Raw genomic sequence first — 22,360 nt, 5'->3', positions numbered from 1 at the left:
AGACTGGAAGTGGAGTAGCCAGGATTAGAATTGACACCCATACGGGATGCCAGTGCCACAGGTGGAGGATTAAGCTACTGTGCCATGGCGCTGGCCCCTAATTATAGGGTATTTTGAAGATACACATCTAAATTAAAATTATAAAGGAAGATTGAAAATGAAAGGATGGATAAATTTCTAATCAAAAAAGTGGATATAGAGATATTCGATGTTAACCAAACAACAAAAAAGTTATACATACAAAATAAATCAATTACCAATGTTGATATAATAACAAAACTTACATGATTATGACACTCAGAGGGCATGTTTTAAAACCAACATGGGAAATATTTAACATTGATCAATCAAAAATTTTTAATTTCATAACCTGTAATTTCTTATCTCTATGAATAAAGCAAGAATTATAATAAGCACAAAACCATAGATTATAAAAAGAAAAAATATAAGCTAACCATGTGGAATTTGTTGTTTGCATGAAGATATAAATCAAACAAAAACTATTTATAAGAAAGATAAATATTTATCTTTTTATGTTCAAGAAGAACATTGCCTATCTGTGGGGAGCAATCCGGACTGGACTGAGTTACTGGAATTAAGACTTATTCTATGCATCTGCTCTCCCACAATATGGCGCTGGGAGAGGAGGCAACAGCTTCTACCCAGCTGCCTCTCACCAACTTGACAAGCTGCAGGACCTGTTCCTGATTGAAGGAGAGCAGCGTACTCGGCGTGTGGGCAGCCGAGTTGGGATTGGCGGAGGAGGACTATAAAGGAGGAGAGAGACGGCATGCACGGGGGAACATCTATGGGGAACATCTGAAGGAACACCTGTGCAGCCCCCAAGAAGAGCCGGCCGGCGGTGTGCCGCTCCCCTGCGGAAGTGGGGAATGCGGCCAGGGGGAACTGCCCTTCCACGGAGGTGGAAGGGATAGTAGCCAACCCGGGAAGAACCAGCAGCAAACCCGGGGAGGGCCGAGCAGACGAAAGAACAGCGCAGGGTCCTGTGTCGTTCCTCCATGAAGAGGGGGAGCGACATAATGGTGCCGTGACTCGGATAGGAAACCTAGGACGGATAGGAAACCTAAGAGGGAAGAAACGGGAAGAAGCAGGAAATTACTGGAGAGAGAGACTAGCAAAGAGCCTAGGGGAAGGCCGGACGGAAAGAGTGCCGGTGAAAAGCTAGTCAGAACCTAGGAAAAAAGCCGCGGGGGAAGAAAATTAGAAGCTAGGAAGGAGGTATTAACTGGGAACGTCTGGGAGACTCAGTCTTCCATTACGCTCACTGCTCCAACATGTCACAGACGGTACAGACAATGGAGTTCTTTGGCTACTCTTTGCCCACTGGCTACCTCTTCCTCCTCCTGGGCACCATCCTCTGTTTCTCCCTAAAGATCATCTATGGGCTAAATATGGTTTCTCTCTCTCTCTCTTCCTACTCCCCACCTCGTCGCAGCTTTTCCTCTAAGCAAGGGAAACGAGGGGGGAGGAAAATTCGTGCATTCGTAAGAGCAATCGTAGAGACGTCCCCCTGGTTTCTACAGCAGTGGAGGCAGGTGGGACGGAAAATGCGCGAGGCTGGGGAACCGATAGAAGTGCTGAAGCTGTGGCAACTCGTTGATCAGGTGCTTCAGAACCCCACGGAAGGGATCGAGTTGTTGCTTAATGAGGGGAGTGAAATGCAGGAAGAATTATGGCAGGGCAGCCAGGCGAGCAACTATTGTAACGAACAAGTGAGAAGAAAATCAAAGAAGGATTTAGAGAGCCAGGAAGCTTATGGGGGGGAGAAGGAAGCTGAGGAGGGAACCTCGCCCCCGAGAGAGATGCCTGGCCATATAAGGCTGGCAAATTCAACCATAAAGGATGAATCACCACCCCGGTATCGCCCATTGGTACTACCAAAGTTTCCTCCTGTAAAGAAAAGCCCCTTTTTTCCCCATGAGATTGAAGAGTGGGAGGAAGAAGGAGTGATGGAGGGAGTAGGTATGCAGGAGGAGCTAGAAAGGCCAAGAACTGAAAACAAGCAAAGGGGAGCTGTTTATAGAAAACCTGCTTGGGAGCAGTACCAGGAACCAGGCCAGGTGTTTCCTGTAATTCAGGATCCACAGGGAAACAGGGGATGGACGCCTCTTGACCATAAATTACTTAAAGAGTTGCAGCAATCAGTACAATTGTATGGGCCCCATGCAAGTTACACTCAGGCAATCCTTGATAACATCGGGCAGCAAGGCCTAATACCTGAGGATTGGAGAAACTTAGTAAAGGCGGTGTTAGGCGGGGGTGACTTCCTCTTGTGGTTAGCTGCCTATAAAGAATTTGCGCGAGAATATTCAAAGCAGAACTATCAAACAGGGAATCAAGCATGGGATGAGGAAATGTTGAATGGAGAAGGGCGATTTGCCTGTCCCGATGAGCAGGCCCGATTACCAACAGCTGTCCTCTTACAGGTGAGAGAGATAGCAAGAAGAGCCTGGAAGGTGATACCCAGAAAAGGAGAAGTAAGACACAGCCTAACTAAGATAGTACAGGGCCCTACCGAACCTTACGCTGATTTCGTGAACCGATTAATGGAAGCAGCAGGAAACATTTTCGAAACCGTGGAAGAAGCAATGCCCTTAGTCAAAAGATTGGCGTATGAACAGGCCAATAAAACATGTCGGGAAGCTCTTAGACCATGGCAGCATAAGGACATCCCTACCTTTTTGAAAATCTGTAGGGATGTCATGGATGATGTAGTTTCTGGATCACATGCTGCAGTAGCAGTAACCCGACAATTCAGACAGAACATGAGGGGACGTATATGCTTTAGATGTGGTCGAGAAGGGCATCTAATGAGGGAATGTAGGGCCAGATTTCCAGCCCGAGATCGGCAGGGCATAGAGAACTCGAGAAGACCAGGCCTTTGCCCACGCTGTAGAAGAGGAAATCATTGGGTCAGTGAATGTTACTTTAAAATAAACAGCGCAGGCAATCCCCAGAGGATGCCAAATGAGCCGGGCCCCATAAGAAGATCAGGTGTATATGGTCAACAGCAAAAAAACGGAATGTGGGCCCCTGCACCCCGGGGCCAAAACAATCGGTGGGTGCCACGGTCCCAAAACCAAATATTTACCGCGCAGAGTTACGAGCCACCGAATATTCGGTACTGACACCTCAAATGGGGCCACAAGCCATAGAGGTGAGGGCAGAAGCAATTTCAGCGGAGCATAACGGACTTGGAATAATCGTAGGAAAAGAAACAAATGCTTTGAGAGGCCTAATGGTCATCACCGGAGTCATTCAGTTACCTTTTGATAAGCTAAAAGTGCTAATACAATCTACAAAGGGTATTATTCAAATCAAACCAGAAGAACCTGTGGCTCAAATACTGATCATGATTGGAGCGCAGGACGTTCATGGACCCCAAGGGGAGAAATTTGCAGCCTTGTCCCTATCTCTAGCAGATCGACCTCTGTGGACCTTAACCATTAGAGGAAAGTCGATTCAGGGCCTGCTAGACACAGGTGCGGATGTAAGTATAATTTCGGAAAATGATTGGCCGAAGTCATGGCCCCTTCAGCCAGGAGATAATACTTTAGTAGGCCTAGGTGCGGCCATGACACCATCAAGGAGTGCTCAGGTGCTTCATTGGCAGGATCAAGAAGGGAACAAGGGAAATGTGCAACCTTATGTTAGTGCACTCCCCATCACATTATGGGGAAGAGACATTTTAGAACAATTGGGACTGACGTTAACAAATGAGGATCAATTGGAGAGTTCTACAGAACGGCGTATTATGTATAAAAAGGGATATCAGGAGAGAGGATTAGGCTCCAGAGAAGGCAGAAGGGACCTAGCCCAGCCCAAAGGCGATTTTAAAAGACAGGACACGGGTTTTTCGTGGGGGCCACTGAGATGCAGCCGCTGCCATTGTCATGGCTGGACAACAAGCCAAAGTGGATACCACAGTGGCCCCTTACCCAGGAAAAGCTGGCTGCGGTAAATGATATAGTATCACAACAATTAGAGGCAGGCCACTTGCAACCATCAACCTCCCCATGGAATACGCCAATATTCGTGATAAAGAAAAAATCAGGGAAATACCGGTTGTTGCATGATTTACGGGCTGTTAATCAGCAGATGCAACCCATGGGGTCATTGCAACCCGGACTCCCGGTTCCTACTATGATCCCAAAGCATTGGCCACTAATAGTACTCGATCTGAAGGACTGCTTTTTTAGCATACCTCTACATGAACAAGACACTCAGAGGTTTGCTTTCACTGTACCTTCCATTAATCATCAAGGTCCCGACAAAAGATATGAATGGAAGGTGCTTCCCCAAGGAATGACTAACAGTCCTGCCATATGCCAGCTATATGTTGACCAGGCAGTAGAGCCGGTTCGACAACAGTGCCCAAAAGTACAAATTTTACACTACATGGATGACTTGTTAATAACGGCTGAAAGTGAAAGTCACCTAATGGAAGCATATAAGCTGCTGCTATTATATTTGGAAAAAGTTGGGTTACAAGTAGCGCCAGAGAAGATACAAAAAGGGGAAGTAGTACAGTACTTAGGACTTAAAGTAACTTCTGAAAAGGTAACCCCATTAGAATTTGAAATTGCAATAGATGGGTTACAGACCCTTAATGACTTCCAAAAATTATGTGGCAATTTAAATTGGTTGAGGCCCTATTGTAAATTAACTACCGAAGATATGATGCCATTATTCAATATTTTAGAAGGAGATGCCCAGCTTGATTCCCCTCGTAGATTGACAATAGAAGCCCGCTTGGCGTTACAGAAAATTGAAAAACAAATTAAAGCAATGCAGATGGAAAGATGTGATCCACAACAAGCCCTAGAAATATTAATTTTTATGGAACAGCTGTATCCCTTCGCAGTCATTTGGCAAGGAGGACCCTTGTTGTTTGTATACCCACATTCACATGCACCGCGTGTACTATACACCCAAGGCATTGCGGTGGCTGATTTAATATTAACAGCAATAAAAAAGGCGACAGAAATGGCGGGGAAGACTCCAAAGCGATGTGTAGTTCCCTTTGCTCAAGAGGCAGTAGAAGCCTTTACAAGGGAATGCTGGCAATGGGCATACATAGTTCTCATTCTACAAATAGAGATTGACAATCACTACCCTCGCCATCCATTTGTTAACTTCTGCACACAGGTTTCAATAAAACGGGTGCAGAAGGTGCGAAGGGATCCAATTCAAGGGGCAGTTACCGTATTTACGGATGGAGCTAAAGGCGGAACAGGAGCAGCTATATTTAACAATCAACGATATTTTGTTTTAACAGCATCCCCTTCTCCACAACATGCAGAATTAGCTATTATCGCAACAGTATTACGCAGAGAGAGTGCACCCATGAATATTTTGTCTGATAGTGCATATGTGGTGAATGCAGTTCAGATGCTCGCTACACAGTGCCTTATTCTTAAATCCTCCTCAGTCTATTCTTATCTAAGTGAAATTCAGGGGTTATTAAATCAAAGAGAGCATGCTATTTACATAGGCCACATAAGAGCTCATTCTAATTTACCTGGCCCACTTACTCGAGGAAACATGATGGCAGATCACTATTCAAGATTCTTGCTTGCATGCACCGCTTTGGAACAAGCTAAAGAATATCACTCTAAATGGCATGTTAACACCCACACTTTAAGTTTTAAATTTAATATTCCCCGCAAGCAAGCAGAAGATATCATTAGATCCTGTGAAAAGTGCGTTGTTACCATAGTTCCAAAGATTCCTGCGGGAGCCAATCCCCGTGGCCTTAAACCAGGACATATCTGGCAGATGGACGTTACACATATCCCCTCTTTTGGGCGACAAAGCTGTGTTCACGTCACTGTAGATACATACTCAGGTGTAATTATGGCCACAGCCATGAATAAAGAAGGAGTACAACAAGTAATCCAACACTGCTTGCAGGCTTTTGCAGCCTGGGGAGTTCCTCATGTGATCAAAACGGATAACGGCCCAGCGTATACATCAAAGCGTTTTGCTGCATTTTTGAAAGAATTCGGAATCTCCCATATTACCGGTATTCCATACAATCCACAGGGGCAAGCTGTGGTAGAACGCGCTCACTTATATTTAAAAAATTTAATAATTAAACAAAAAGGGGGAATAGGGGAAATGGCCACATCCAACAAGGACGTCTTGGCCCTAGCTCTTTATACAATTAATTTTTTGAACAAGAAAAAGAACGGTAAAACACCTGCAGAAATGCATACTCAATCAGCTGATAAGGAATCAATACAGTGGGTAATGTGGAAGGATTTACAGGACAACCAATGGAAAGGCCCGTTCCCCTTACTCAGAAGAGTACGAGGCGCCGTTTGTTTTTTTCCACAGGGTGCGGCACAACCAATATGGACCCCTGAGAGAAGAATTCGGTTGATAAACCTGCCAGCAGAAGATCTAGAAGAAGAAAACTCCATTTGAGGAAGAAAACAATGAATAACCAATCCCTGAGATCTTTGGAATACGGGACATTTTTCAACAAACTCTGAAGTAGCACGACAAACAAGAGTCAATAGCATGAAGATCACACTGAACTTTACACAGGCGCGTATCAACGCCAAAAAAAAAAATAAAAAGAAAGGGGGATCTGTGGGGAGCAATTCGGACTATACTGTTACTGGAATTAAGATTTATTCTATACATCTGCTCTCCCACAATATGGCGCTGGGAGAGAAGTAAACAGCTTCTACCCAGCTGCCTCTCACCAACTTGACAAGCTGCAGGAGCTGCTCCTGATTGGAGGAGAGCGGCGTGCTCGGCGTGTGGGCAGCCGAGTTGGGATTGGTGGAGAGGACTATATAGGAGGAGAGAGACGGCATGGTGGTGTGGGTTGGTTGGAGAGTGCGTTGGAGAGTTCGCGGGGAAGTTCGTTACTTCGTTCTTTCTCATTTCTCTCTACTCATTCTTGCTTTGGGAGTTTGCTGTTTACTTATTCTTACTTTACTATAGAAAGGACTTGTAAAAAAAGGGAACAACAAGCGCCCGGTCCGGTGCGGCTCCTCCGCGTGCGGAGGAGCAGCAAGTGGTGCCGTGACTCGGATAGGAAACCTGACTCGGATAGGAAACTTAGGAGGGAAGAAACGGGAAGAAGCAGGAAAATACCGGAGAGAGAGACTAGCAAAAAGCCTAGGTGCCGGAAGAAGCTATTGAAAGCCTAGGCATAGACTCGGATACGGACTGTGGGAAAGAAGTTAGGATTGAAAGCGAAAGTGAAAGCTTTCATAGACTCGGATGTGGACTATGGCGGGGAAGCTAGGAGATTGAAAGCGAAAGTGAAACCTGGAGGAGGCTTGGACTCGGATATGGACTGTGGGAAAGAAGTTAGGATTTAAAGTGAAAGCAAGAAGAAACTTAGATACGGACTGCAGGTTGAAAGTGAAAGTGAAACCTAGAAGAAACTTAGACTCGGATACGGACTGTGGGGAGAAGCCAGGAGAAATGAGAGGAATATTGTTGGAAGAAAACTTAGGGAAACACACCGGGTAGAGAAAAATGTTAGGGAGGATGAAGCCGCGAGTGCAGGCCAAGCCATCTTGGAATTCTTCAAGTCACCCCGGGGAGCAAGAGGCGAAGATCTGGAACCAGAGGCAGAGACGTGGGCCGCCAGGATTCGCCAGGTTAGTCCGGGGAACTTGGACTGAATGCCGGTGGTGGCGGAAACATTCGCGGAAGCCGCTGCGTGCAGAGAGAGCACGGGGCGTGAATAGATGGGCTGGCGCGAGGCCGTGGTGCGGGCGCGAAGTGCGTGGAGACCGCGGAGCGTGCGCGCAGAGCCGGGAACCCGCCGGCGGGGCGAGGCGCCGGGAAGCCGCGCAGAGCCGGGAACCCGCCGGCGGGGCGAGGCACCGGGAAGCCGCGCAGAGCCGTGAAGCAGCCTCGGGGCGAGCGCAGCCGGGAAGCCGCCGAGAAGTAGCCTCGGGGCGGGCAGCGGGAAGCTGCGGGGATAAGAGAAACAGAAGTTTAGAAGTAAGATGAGAAAAATAGGAATGCTGGAAGATAGAAGTAAAATGGGAGAAATAGGAATGCCCGGAGATAGAGAAATAGAGAAATAGAAAGGCCTCCCCTCAACATGGCAATTAGAAAGCTTGGATTCGGTCTGCCTGATTAAGTGAGGCGATGAGCACCTGGGCGGCTAGCAGCTTATGCGCCGCAGGTCACCGAAGACAGGCACGAATTAACATCAGTAAGGCCTCCCCACAAAAAGGCAATGAGAAGGCTTGGATTCGGTTTGCCTGATAGAGCTTGTAAGCCCCTGCAGGCAGAGCAAAGCATGCGCTGCAGGGCACCGAACACAGGCACGCATCAGCGCCTAAAAACCTCCTCACAACATGGCGAAGAGAGGACCCGGATTCAGTTTGCCTGATGGATAGGACTTGTAAGAGCCTGTGGCAACTCTAGCAAGTAGAGCAGAGTGTGTGCCGCGGGACACCGAAGACAGGCGCGTATCAACGCCAAAAAATAAAAAGAAAGGGGGATCTGTGGGGAGCAATCCGGACTGGACTGAGTTACTGGAATTAAGACTTATTCTATGCATCTGCTCTCCCACAATATGGCGCTGGGAGAGGAGGCAACAGCTTCTACCCAGCTGCCTCTCACCAACTTGACAAGCTGCAGGACCTGTTCCTGATTGAAGGAGAGCAGCGTACTCGGCGTGTGGGCAGCCGAGTTGGGATTGGCGGAGGAGGACTATAAAGGAGGAGAGAGACGGCATGCACGGGGGAACATCTATGGGGAACATCTGAAGGAACACCTGTGCAGCCCCCAAGAAGAGCCGGCCGGCGGTGTGCCGCTCCCCTGCGGAAGTGGGGAATGCGGCCAGGGGGAACTGCCCTTCCACGGAGGTGGAAGGGATAGTAGCCAACCCGGGAAGAACCAGCAGCAAACCCGGGGAGGGCCGAGCAGACGAAAGAACAGCGCAGGGTCCTGTGTCGTTCCTCCATGAAGAGGGGGAGCGACACCTATCAAAATTTATGGATTATAAATGGAATAAAATTAAAAATTGTCAATAGCAAACCATTAACAGAGTAATTATATATTAGACTATATATTAGACTATATATTATCATAGAGTATATATTAATATATTTATTAATAGACTATATATTAGTTATATATTATACTATATATTTTTCTAATATACTAAAGGTCTAAAATTTTTTAGAAAATTGATAAACTCACTCCTAAAGATACTTTTCAAAAAATAAAAAGTATTTATCTAGACTTTACTACAATTTATGTTTAACATTATTGTAATCAACAGGAATTTATCACTTATGTAAAGATCTATGTACTGATAATGTTATTAAATTGATCTCCATCATCACAATCAGATATTGCTAAGTCAGTAGCCAATGCATTTGAACATGAGAAAAAGAAGTTAAACAAATAATTTATCAATCTTGTGAGTTTTATTTAAGAGTAATGAAATTGGGTGTTTCCAAGATGGTGGAATAGCTACAGGATGATCTGATTTATGTGGTGCAAAATGAATATTTAAAAAAAGAGAGACTATATTCTCAGGATAAAGCTGTGGGAAAGCCATGGTAGGAGATTCTGTGAAAGCAGCGGAAGTGGTTTGGGCACATGCTGAGAGAGCAAATACACAACAGAAGACTGGCCAACTATGATCCTGGAAGAAAGATGTCTGCCCCCCAAGCCAGATGAAAGGGGACTCCACAGGCCCATAGTGTGGCTAATACAATGGGAGGGGGAGCTTGATGAACTGCTTTTGAAGTTCCATGCTAATCCCCCACAACAGCAGGTGACAGGTGAAAAAGAAAAAAAAAAATATATGAAATGACACATGTCTCTCTTCCTGAGTCCAGCCAGAGGGAGAGCTGATGCCACTTTTGGATACAGGTAAGTGGCAGCCACCACAGCTCCTGTGTGTGTACCCAGCAATAGTTGGGGTCCGTTTCTACCCAGTGATCAAGGGCCCAGCAACTCAGGAGAAGGTGAGAAGGTCCTCCACTGAGCCAGTTGCACCATGCCAGCTGCCCTACAATGGGAGGGGAGGGGAGGTACTGCCTGCAGGACTCTCCTAGTTCAGCACAATTGAGAAGCGAACAGGGCTGCAAGGGGCAGGTACTTTGGGCACCTGCCAACCACAGATCTAACCAGAGAGAAAAACCTCTGACACCAAATCTGGTTGGGAGGACCACACACAGACAGCAACTCTGGGAACACCTTAGTTCCCTTATTGACAGGACTGGTTAGCCCCACTGGAACTCCATGATCTGGGGAGGCCTGAGAGCTGGGTCTGAGAAAACAGTGATTGCACAAGAGAAAGCAGAATATGCCTAGGTTCTGGGCAACCAGAGAATGTTTATCTGTACTCTCTGAGCTCCTTGGTTGTCTATAGCAGCTCATAGTGGAGGAAAATATGCTCACAGGAAAGACAACACATGTCAAATGCACAATTCATAAAGTGTTGTGAATGAGTGCAGAGCACACTGGGGACTAACACCTGGGCATTCCTCAGCTCAGAGAACAGCTGGCCGCCCCAACAGAGGTGATGATTCCTCTCCATCCAGTTAACCGGAGGAGAGCTACCATGCCCAACTATGGTTTTATCTTGGATATTTGTCCCACCCTGGAATACTGATTAGAGCACCCTGGCCATACCCATAATGCACCTTTTGGTATTCACTGAAAGTGTAGACATCCCACTAAGCCACAGAGACACAGATCAAAGAAAAAAGCCATCAGACAAAAAAAATCTACAAATGCTGAAAAATGAAGGCAAAAATTCAATAAACAAGAATAAGACACTATGAGCCTCCCAATGGAACACCACAACATTTCAATATTAGAATGTGAAGATGAAGATAGAGGAAATGCCAGAAATGGAATTCAAAAAACTAATTATCAGATTACTCAGAAGCAATCAGAATCAATTTCATGAACTAAAGAAAACTATGTATGATATGACTGAAAATTTTTCCCATAAAATTGAGACCTTAAAGAGAAATCAAAATGAAATACTGGAAATGAAGATTCAATGGATCAAATAAAACATACATAGAAACATCTTAACAACAGAGTCAGTGAGGCAGAAGAAAAAATATCTTAGCTAGAAGACAAATCTATGGAAATTGTACAGTCAGATCATAAACAAAAGAAATTAAAAAATAAAAAAAACAATGTTGGAGATATAAAGGATACCATCAAATGACACAACATATGGGTCTTAGGATTTCTTGAAGGTATGGAAAGAGAGAAAAGATTAGAAGGCCTTTTTAGTGGATGATAACAGAAAAATTCCCTAATTTGGAGAAAGAAAAGGACATCCAAGTAAAGGAAGCACATAAAACTCCCAATAGATATAACCAGAAAAGATCTTCAACATGACACATTGTAGTCAAACTCTCCACAATAAAGCATAAAGAAAAAGATTCTAAAATGTGCATAAGAGAAATACCAGATTACCTTCAGAGGATCTCAAATTAGACTCACAGCTGACTTCTCATCAGAAACTCTACAGCCTTGCAGAGAATACGAGATGTATTCCAAGACGTAAGAAAAAAAAATAGCTGTCAACCGAAATACTGTACTCTGCAAAGTTCTCATATGTGAATCAAGGTGAAATAAAGACCTACCATAACAAACAGAAGTTGAAAGAATTTGTCACCACACTTCCAGCCTTACAAAAGATGTTTAAGGAGATGCTACACACAGAAACACAGAAACATGGTCATCACTGTGAAAGAAGGTGAAGGTAAAAATCTCCCAGTAAAAGAACAAATGGAAATCCAAAGTGAACAATAAGAATATTTATAGAAAAATGGCAGGGAAAAGTCTGAAATAATGACTTTTCCCTGCCATTTTTCTATAAATATTCCTATTGTTCACTTTGGGTTCCCATTTGTTCTTTTACTGGGAGATTACAGCAGACTCATAGAATGGCAGATTTCCTAAAGAGCACTCTGGCCTCAGAATCAGCCCTTAAGGCATTTGGATATGGCTGAAGAGCCCATGAGAGTATTTTAGGCATGGAAAGCCAAGACACCCTGGGAAAAAAAGAAGACCTAAATGAAAGATCTCTGTGAGTGAGATCCCAGTGGAAAGAACGGGGCCATCAAAGAAGGAGGTACCCTTCTCTGAAGGGAGGAGAGAACTTCTACTTTGGCTATGACCTTGTCTAAATAAGATCTGAGTCTGTGAACTTAAGAGGCTTTCAGAGCCTTGACAACTCATGACTAGAGCCTAGGGTGATTACTGACACCATAAACAAGAGTGTCAAGTTGTTAAATCGACAAAAGGAGTCACTGTGTACTTACTTCTCATGTGGGATCTGTCCTTAGTGTGTTGTCCAATGTGAAGTAATGCTATAACTAGTACTGAAACAGCATTTTACACTTTGCATTTCTGTGGGGTGCAAACTGATGAAATCTTTACTTAATATATATGAATTGATCTTCTGTATATAAAGATAATTGAAAATGAATCTTGATGTGAATGGAATGGGAGAGGGAGTGGGAGATGGGAGGGGTGTGAGTGGGAGGGAAATTATGGGGGGGAGCCATTGTAATCCATAAACTGTACTTTGGAAATTTATACTTACTAAATAAATAAAAAAAAAAAAAACAAATGGCGTACGTGAGACTGTATTCCACTGAAGTTCTGGAATCTTCTATCATGTAAATAATTTTCACGTCTGTTTAAGATAATGACACCTGTTGTATCTAAACTTTAGTTTCACAGTTCTGGTATAAACATTTCCAAATTAATTGTATAAATAAAAAATAAAATATATTTAGTAATAAAAAAGTCATTTTTTATCAATAGTCATCTTGAATGTAAATGGCCTCAACTCCCTAGTTAAAAGATACAGACTGGCTGAGTGGATTAAAAAGCAAAATCCATTTATCAGCTGCCCACAAGAAACATACTGCACCAAGAAAGAGACTCACAGACTCAAAGTGAAAGAATGAAAAAAGATACTCCATGCTAACAGAAACCAAAAAAGAGTTCCTTTTGCCATCCTAATATCAGACAGAACAGACTGACTCAAAAATAGAGTTAAAAGAGACAGAGAAGGGCACTATGTAATAATTAATGGATCATCTCAACAGGAAAAAATGACTATTATAAATGTATATGTACCTAACCACAGGGCACTTGGCTATTTAAAAGAAATGTTAATACATCTAAAGGAAGACAGAGACTCAAATACAATAAGCAATGGGGGACTTCAATAACCTACTTTCAGCAATGGACAAATCAAGCAGACAGAAATCAGCAAGAAAATTACAAAATTAATCAACACTATAGACCAAATGGACCTAATAGATATCTTCAGAACTTTCCATCCTACAGCCACAGAATACACATTCTTCTCACTAGTGCATAGAACTTTCTCTAGGATTGACCACATGCTAGTTCATAAAGCAAGTCTCAGCAAATTCAAAAAAATCAAAATCATACCATGCATCTTCTCAGTCCACTTGTAATGAAGTTGGAAATCAGTAACTCAGGAAGCTCTAGAACATGTGCAGACACATGGAGAATGAACAGCAAGCTCCTGAAAGAATAGTGAGTCATGGAAGAAATCAAAAAGGGAAAGAAAAAATTTCTGGAAAGAAATGAAGATGACAATGCAACATATCAAACTTACAGGACACAGCAAAAGCCATCTTAAGAAGAAAGTTTATAGCAAGTGGTGTGTACATAAGGAAATTGGAAAGGCACCACATAAATGAGCTATCAGTGCATCTCAAAGAGGTGGAAAAACAACAGCAAACCAAACCCAAAACAAGTAGGAGAAAGGAAATAATTAAAATTAGAGAAGAAATCAATAAAATCAAAACAAACAAAAAAAATAGAAAAGATCAGCAAAAGGAAAGCTGGTTCTTTAAAAAATTAAAAAAATGACACACCACTAGCTCAGTTAAACAAAAGGATGTAGAAAACCAAAAATAATAAAATTAGAGATGAAAAAGGTAATGTAACATCAGACATCACAGAATCAAGAATAATAATCATAAATGCCTACAAAGAGCTGTTTGCCAAAAATTCAGGAAAACTAGTAGAAATGGAAAGATTTCTGGCCACATACAGCCTAACTGATTTGAGCCATGAAGACAAAGAAAACCTAAACAAACTCAGAACCAAGACAGAAATTGAATCAATAATAAAGGCCCTCCCAACAAAGAAAATCACAGGACCAGATAACTTCACTGCAGAATTCTACCAGACAGTTAAAGAAGAACTAACTCTAATTCTTAAGCTCTTCAAACAATGAAAAGGGAGGAAAGTCTCCCAAATTCTTTCTATGAAGCCATCATCACCTTATCCTAAACCTGAAAAAGACAAAATAGAGAAAGAGAACTACAGACCAGTTTCACTGATGGACATAAACACAAAAATCCTCAACAAAATTTAACCAATTGAATATAATAACACCTCAGAAAGATCATTCACCTGGACCAAGTGGGATTTATACATGGTATGCAGGGATGTTTCAACATTTGCAAATCAAACAATGTGACACGTCACATTAACAAATTGAAGAACAAAGATCATATGATTATCTCAATAGATGCAGAGAAAGCACTTGACGAAATACAACATTTCCTGATGAAAACTCTAAGCAAATTAGGTGTAGAAAGAACATGCATTAACACAATCAAGGCAATTTATGACAAACCCATGACCAGCATCCTATCGAATGGGGATAAGCATTCCCACTGAGATCCAGAACCAGACAAAGATGTGAACTCTCAGCTTTGCTATTCCATAAAATCCTGGAATTTTTATCAAGAGCCATTTGGCAAGAAAAATAAATCAAAGAGATACAAATCGGAAGAAGGAAGTCAAAGTATATTTATTTGCAGCTGTCATGATTCTATATTTAGGGGATTCAAAAAACTCCACTGAGAGACTATTAGAACTCATAGAAGAGTTTGTAAATTAGCAAGATATAAAATCAATACACAAAAATCAACAGCCTTTGTATACAAAGCCAATGGCACAGCTGAAGATGAACTTCTGAAATCAATTACATTCACAATAGCTACTAAGAAAATCAAATACCTTGAAATAAATTTAACCAAGATTGTCAAAGATCTCTAAGATGAGAATTACAAAACATTAAAGAAAGAAATAAAAGACAAAAAATTGAAAAAACTTCCATGTTCATGCATTGGAAGAATCAATATCATCAAAATGTCCATACTACTAAAGAAATTCATGAATTGATTGTGATACCAATCAAAATGACAAGAAAATTCTTCTCAGATATAGCAAAAATGATGCTTAAATTCATATGGAAACACAGGAGAACCCAAATAGCTAAAGCAATCTTATACAACTCAAACAAAGCCAGAGGATAGCAATAGCATATTTCAATACATACTTTTCAGGGCAGTTCTAATCAAAACAGCCTAAAATTGGTATAAAAACAGATAGATAAACCAATGGAACAGAATAGAGACACCAGAAATCAATTCAATAATCTTAACCAACTTATCTTTGATAAAGGGCCTAAAACCAATCCCTGGAGCAAGGACAATCTCTTCAACAAATGATGCTGGAAAAACTGGATCTCCACAAGCATAAGTATGAAACAAGACCCCTACCTTACACCTTACACAAAAATTCACTCTAATTGGATGGAAGACTTAAAACTACTACCCAGTATCATCAAAGTGTTAGAGAACATTGGGGAAACTCTGCAAGACATTGGCATAGGCAAAAAGTTCTTGGAAAAGATCCCAGAGGCACAGACAATCAAAGCAAAAATTGTCAATAGGATTACATCAAATTCAGAAGCTTCTGTGCTGTAAAAGAAACACTTGGCAAAGTGCAGAAGCATGGACAGAATGGGAGAAATGATTTGCAAAGTATACAACTGATAAGGATGGATAACCAGAATATATACAGAGTTCAAGAAACTCAACAGCAAAAATACAAACTACTTAGTTATTAAATTCACAAGGAGGAGCCAGCGCTGTGGCATGGTGGGTAAGGCCACTGCCTGCAGTGCCAATATCCCAAATGGGCACAAGCTCGAATCCCAGCTGCTCCACTTCCATACCAGCTTTCTGTTATGGCCTGGAAAAGCAACAGAAGATGATCCAAGTTCTTGGGCCTCTGCACTCACATGGGAAACCCAGAAGAAGCTCCTGGCTCCTGGCTTCAGATCAGTGCAGCTCCAGCCATCGTAGCCATCTGAGGAGTGAACCAGTGGGTGGAAGACCTCTCTTTCTCCCTCTTTCTCTCTCTGCCTCTACCTCTCTGAAACTCTCTCTTTCAAATATATAAATCTTAATTAATAAATTAATTAATTAATAAGGACATAAGCAGACATTTTTCAAAAGAAGAAATCCAAATTGCCATCAGACATATAAAAAAATGCTCAGGATCACTAGGCATCAAGGAAATGCAAATCAAAACCACAAGGTGGTTTTACCTCACCCCCATTAGAATGGCTTTCATACAGAAATCAACAAACAACAAATGCTAGTGAAGATTATGGGGAAAAGGTACCCTATCCCACTGTTGGTGTGAATGTAAATTGGTAAAGCCACTGTGAAAGACAGTATGGTGATTATCTCAGAAATCTGGATATAGGCCTTCTATATAACCCAGCCATTCCATTCCTGGGAATTTACCCAAAGGAAATGAAATCCACATATGAAAGAGTTATCTGTACCCCTGTTGAGTGTAGCTCAATTCACATTAGCTCAGACATGTAATCAACCGAAATACCCATCAACTGAAGACTGGATAAAAAATTATGGGATATGTACACCATGAATACCACACAGTTGTTAAAATAAATTAAAGAAATATGGCCATTTGCAACAAAATGGATGAATCTTGAAAACATTATACTTAATGAAATAAGCCAGTCCAAAGGGACAAATACCATATGTTCTCCCTGACCTTTGATAACTAATAGAGCACCTAAAAGGCAATCTGTATAGTGAAATTGATACTTTGAGAAGCAATGACTTGGAACAGCCCTTGTCTTAACTGTTGAGGAACAGTTTTTTTTTTTTTTTTTTTTTTATATACTGTTTGTTGAACTCTTACCATAGAGATAATCATGGGTGTATAAGTTAACTGAAAGTAGATCTTAGTAAAAGTAGTGAGAATAAGAGAGCGAGGAGTAAGAGGTGTGGGGGTGTGTGGGGGAGGGCAAAAATGGTGGGAAGAATCACCATGTTCCTAAAGTTGTAATTAAGAAGTGTATGACATTTGTAATTGTAAAGCTGTATAGTTCTGCATGCATTCTTACAGACTTACTTCTCAGGGTACATTTTAAAAATTTATCATGGGACCCCAAATTGCTTTAAGATGAGTGGTAAAAATAGCATTTTAAGTGTTAAAGGGAGTGTATGAATAGGATTAAGTGTTAAAATGATCAGATAGAATTAAGTGTTAAAATGATCCTGTAAATAAGATTAAGTGTTTTGTAATTATAATAGAATTAAAAAGGATTGACTACTCCAATAAGGGAAGCAGTGTCTACAGCAGACTCATAGACTGATAATAGCTTTAAGTAGCACTCTGACCTCAGAATCACCCTTAAGACATTCTGGTCTGGCTGAAAAGCCCACGAGAGCATTTCAGACATGAAAAGCCAAGACATTTTGGCAAAAAATATTCTACATGAAGGACCTTTCTGAGTGAGACCATAGAGGAAAGAAGTGGTCATCAAAAAAAGATGTACTTTTATTTCAAGGAAGGAGAAACTTTCCAATTTAGCTTATGGTCTTGACTAAATACTATTGGAGCTTCTGGATTCAAAAGGCTTCCATAGCATAGGCAGCTCACGTCAAGAGCTTAGGGCGATCACTGGCATCACACATAAGAGTGTTAATTGTTAAATTAACAACATGACTCGCTGTGCACTAACTTCCCCAAAGTGTTGCATTACGAGAGTTAGCAATAAAATATTTTCTCAAAGATTTACTTTGTTTTAGTGTGTTATGTGAAGGATATTCCTATGTCTCATAAGCTATAGTTATGTCTAAGTGCTCACAAAAGATGTATCATTTTTGGGTTCTTCTTTGAAGTTAATTTTCATAAAAAATAAGAAGGATTGTAAATAAATTAATTAAGCCTGAGAAAGATTTACTTTCATTGAATTGAAAAAAAGAGTAGTGAAATTATTTGGAAAGGTTCTATAGAGAATCATTCCAACAAGATACTTAACATCTTATATTTATATGTAATTATTTGTTTACATCTTGAAGACAGAGAGATGTCTACAGAGCAAATTGTAACTCCCTGGAGAAAGGAGTTATGTTTCTTCCCCAGTTATTCTCTAGGAGAGCAAATAGAATGTGGTCCTCTAGAACCTAATGAGGAATGGGAACCTCTGAATTGAATCTTTCTTGCTCCCTGAAATTGGAATATTTCCAGTCTATGGGTAAGATGCTGCTTGGGATGACCAAATTTCATACGGCTGTCAGTGGGAGAATCAGAGTCCACAGCTGCTTTGAATCCAGTTTCCTGTTGATGTGCATCCTCAGAAGAAGCAGGTGGTGACTCAAGTACTTGGGTCTTTGCCACACATATGGGAGAGCAAGATGGAATTCCTGGCTTCAGCCTGGTCCAACCCTAGCATTTGGGAAGTGAATCAGCAAATGAAATATCTCTCTATGTCTGTCTCCATTTTTCTCAATTTTATTTTCAAATTAAAAAGCAAAACAAAATAAACAAACAAATATGAGTAGAATTGAAGGAGAGTTGAGATAACTATAAGTGACTTAAATAGCAGATTGAAGAAATAAGTGAAACATCAAAAGAAATTAATCTTTTGGGGGGTTTTTCTCATTTTAATTTTTTTTACAGCTCTCTGCTGTGGCCCGGGATTGCAGTGGAGGGTGGCCCAAGTCCTTGGGCCCTGCACCCGCATGGGAGACCAGGAGAAGCACCTGGCTCCAGGCATTGGGGGGTGAACCAACGGAAAAGGAAGACCTTTCTCTTTGCCTCTCTCTCTCACTATCCACTCTACCTGTCAAAAAGAATTTAAAAAATAAAAAAATAAATAAAATGACTTAAAAATATTTCCTTCCTACATGGAGTGATTTGATAACCAAAATATAGTAACAACAGTCCCGGGCATTACTGAAGATGTTTTGCTCTGCAAGGGAAGCTATTCTAGTTAAATCTCACTGGATCCTGTAAACATAACACCCAGCAGGTTAAGTATAATTAAATTTAATGAATTATATTTTTAAACTATTTAGGAATTTAGCGGGGCTGGCATTGTGGCACAGCAGGTTAAAGACCTGGCCTGAAATGCCAGCATCCCAAATAGGCACCTGTTCTAGTCCTGGCTATTCCTCTTCCAATCCAGATCTCTGCTATGGCCTGAGAAAGCAGTAGAAGGTGGCCCAAGTCCTTGGGCCCCTGCACCCACGTGGAAGACCTGGAAGAAGTTCCTGGCTCCTGGCTTCGAATTGGCGCAGCTTGGATCGTGGCGGCCATCTGGGGAGAGGACCAATAGATGGAAGACCTCTCTCTCTCTCTGTCTCTACTTCTCTGTAACTCTGTCTTTCAAATAAATAAAATAAATCTTTAATTTAGCTTCTGGTTTTTCTGTGTTTTTGTAATAAAATAATTAAGACCATATTGTAGCAATTAAATTCTTGATTGAAAGAATATAACATAATATATATATATAATATCTTGCTACGATATTGATGGGCACATTTGAATTTTTCTGTTGAAATTAACAAGTCAAACATTTCCCTTAGTTATTTAAATATGATTGTGAATTTTTTAAAAAATTAACACTGGTTAGCTTAATAATTTTTAGAATTATATGATGATAGTAATTTTTAAAATAGCAATCTGTACAAACTATGCTGAATATCTTTGTGATAACAAACTAAGTTTGATAAAATAAGACTGCCTACAACTTAGTGATCTAAGAAATTCATATTTCCTAAATCCTTTCTTTACTTCCTGGATAGTCTTACCTAAGTTTTAACCATAAAAGTCAAATCAGTGGCTTTTTAATTTTCTGTTATTCTCTATGTACCGGCTATGCTTGTTCAATGTGTGTAAAAACAGATAAAAGCTAGCTGTGGGAGAGAAAATGTAAATTCTAATTTTAAAAATATGTGTATAGTCCTTTATCAAAGACTTATTCCATAAAATATCTTCACATAATTTTCACTCTCTTATTAAATAAAAGTTGAAAAAAAAGTTTTTTTTTTTTCTGTACATACCAGGGACCTTCAACAAGTTAATTAAAAATGCATATTATGAAGACAATATGAATGGATTTCATGATTTTTGCACATAAATAAACTTCTTTTATTCCATCTTTCTATGAATATTTTGAATTTCCCTAATATCTTGAGGTAATTTTAATGGAGACAGCATGGGCTTTATAATAATGGAAACACACTGCATATTAAGGAGCAAAGATTTTTTTTTTTTTATAAGCTGCTACTGAACAATTGAAATGCAACAGGTGTGGCTGAGGTACAAAAAAGTTGTAAGCTATGTAGGCATGATTTAAATTTAAATAGCTGGAGCCAGCACTGTGGTGCAGTGGGTTAATGTCCTGGCCTGAAGTGCTGGCATCCCATATGGGTTCAGACTGTAATCCCGGCTGCTCCTCTTCTGATCCAGCTCTCTGCTATTGCCTGGGAAAGCAGTAGAAGATGGTTCAGGTCCTTGGGCCCCTGCACACATGTGGGATTGGCGCAGCTTGGATCGTGGCGGCCATCTGGGGAGTGAACCATCGGATGGAAGACCTCTCCCTGTCTCTCTCTCTCTCTCTCTCTCTCTCTGCCTCTCCTTCTTCTCTGTAACTCTGACTTTCAAATAAATAAATAAATCTTTAAAAAATAAATAAATTTAAATAGCTACACACAACTAGTGGCTATCATATTGAACAACACAATCATTTAAATTTTTACATTAAAAACACTTAACATGCATGCATGGAAATTTATTGGAGTACAGTGCAGTATTTCCACACATATACCCAGTGACATTACATTTTAGATGCTCAAGCCAATATTAAAAACTGCAAACTGTTTGGTTCAGAGTTATGGCATTGTAGGTAAAGCTGCTGACTCCAACATCAAGATTCCATTTGGGTGACAGTTCATGATGGGGCTTCTCCATTTCCTATCCAGCTCCCTGCTAATGGCCCGGAAAAGCAGTGGAAGTGTTCAGGCCCTAGCCATCCATGTGAGAGACCCAAGAAGCTCCTGGCTCCTGGCTTCAGCCTGCCACAATCCTGGTTGTTGCAGCCATCTGGGGAGTGAACCCACAAATGGAAGATATCCATTTCTCTCCCTTGTATCTCATGCATCTATATACAAAATAAAATTTTACTTATATATTATGCATTTTAGAATTTTATTAAAAATTCTGATTATCATTATATCATTATCCTTTTTGTATCTTTGAGAACATTTCCTAATAGTTGTAAATATTATTCATTTTCAATTGACGCCCACATTGTATTTGTATTTCTTCTTCTTCTTTTTTTTTTTTTAATTTTTGACAGGCAGAGTGGACAGTGAGAGAGAGAGACAGGTCTTCCTTTTGTGGTTGGTTCACCCTCCAATGGCTGCCACAACGGCGCACTGCAGCCAGGGCATAGCGCTGATCCGAATGCAGGACCAGGTGCTTCTCCTGGTCTCCCATGGGGTGCAGGGCCCAAGAACCTGGGCCATCCTCCACTGCACTCCCAGGCCACAGCAGAGAGCTGGCCTGGAAGAGGAGCAACCAGGACAGAATCTGGCGCTCAGACTGGGACTAGACCCCGGTGTGCCGTCGCTGCAGGCAGACAATTAGCCTATTGAGCCGTGGCGCCAGCCTGTATTTGTATTTCTAATACCTAAAGGATGGAGAACTTCACAGTCTTTCCATTTCTGTTTGGTAATAGATGACTCATTTAGTCATCACAGTTTTTTCAAAATTTTAGCGCTTTCATAATCTGAAATGAAATTTTATGAAAAGAAACAAAAGTGAAGGGTTTCAGTGTCCAAAAATATTACTTTGGAAATTTCCTCCAACCAATGTTTTTTCTTATAATATTTCAAGAAATGCCCTAATGAATTTTATGCAGTCATTAATAACAACTTCAAAAAATATTAAAGTAGTTATTTCAGTGTTTCAGTAGACTGATCATTACTGAAGATGCATGCATTTCCATAAAGCATAATTTATTTATTTATTTTTGTTTAAACTTTTATTTAATGAATATAAATTTCCAAAGTACAGCTTATGGATTACAATGGCTTCCCCCCCATAACGTCCCTCCCACCCGCAACCCTCCCCTTTCCCACTCCCTCCCCCTTCCATTCACATCAAGATTCATTTTCGTTTCTCTTTATATACAGAAGAT

At 41.1% G+C, this 22,360-nt stretch overlaps 1 long non-coding RNA gene across 3 annotated transcripts in view; it reads left to right on the top strand.

Moving 5' to 3' along the window:
* The window catches only part of LOC127482891 (uncharacterized), a 165,179-nt gene extending 145,625 nt beyond the window's left edge, over positions 1-19,554 (top strand). Inside the window, exon 4 of one of the 3 annotated variants that reach the window (XR_007908788.2) lies at positions 19,343-19,554. This is a non-coding gene — a long non-coding RNA (uncharacterized lncRNA). The remainder of the gene's footprint in view (positions 1-19,342) is intronic. The other 2 variants (XR_007908789.2, XR_007908787.2) reach the window with 2 other exon arrangements.
* Positions 19,555-22,360: the final 2,806 nt, after the last annotated feature.

Source organism: Oryctolagus cuniculus, chromosome 4, assembly GCF_964237555.1.
Source record: "Oryctolagus cuniculus chromosome 4, mOryCun1.1, whole genome shotgun sequence".
In the NCBI taxonomy this organism is placed as follows: Eukaryota; Metazoa; Chordata; class Mammalia; order Lagomorpha; family Leporidae; genus Oryctolagus; species Oryctolagus cuniculus.
This window is presented reverse-complemented; position numbering and strand designations above follow the sequence as displayed.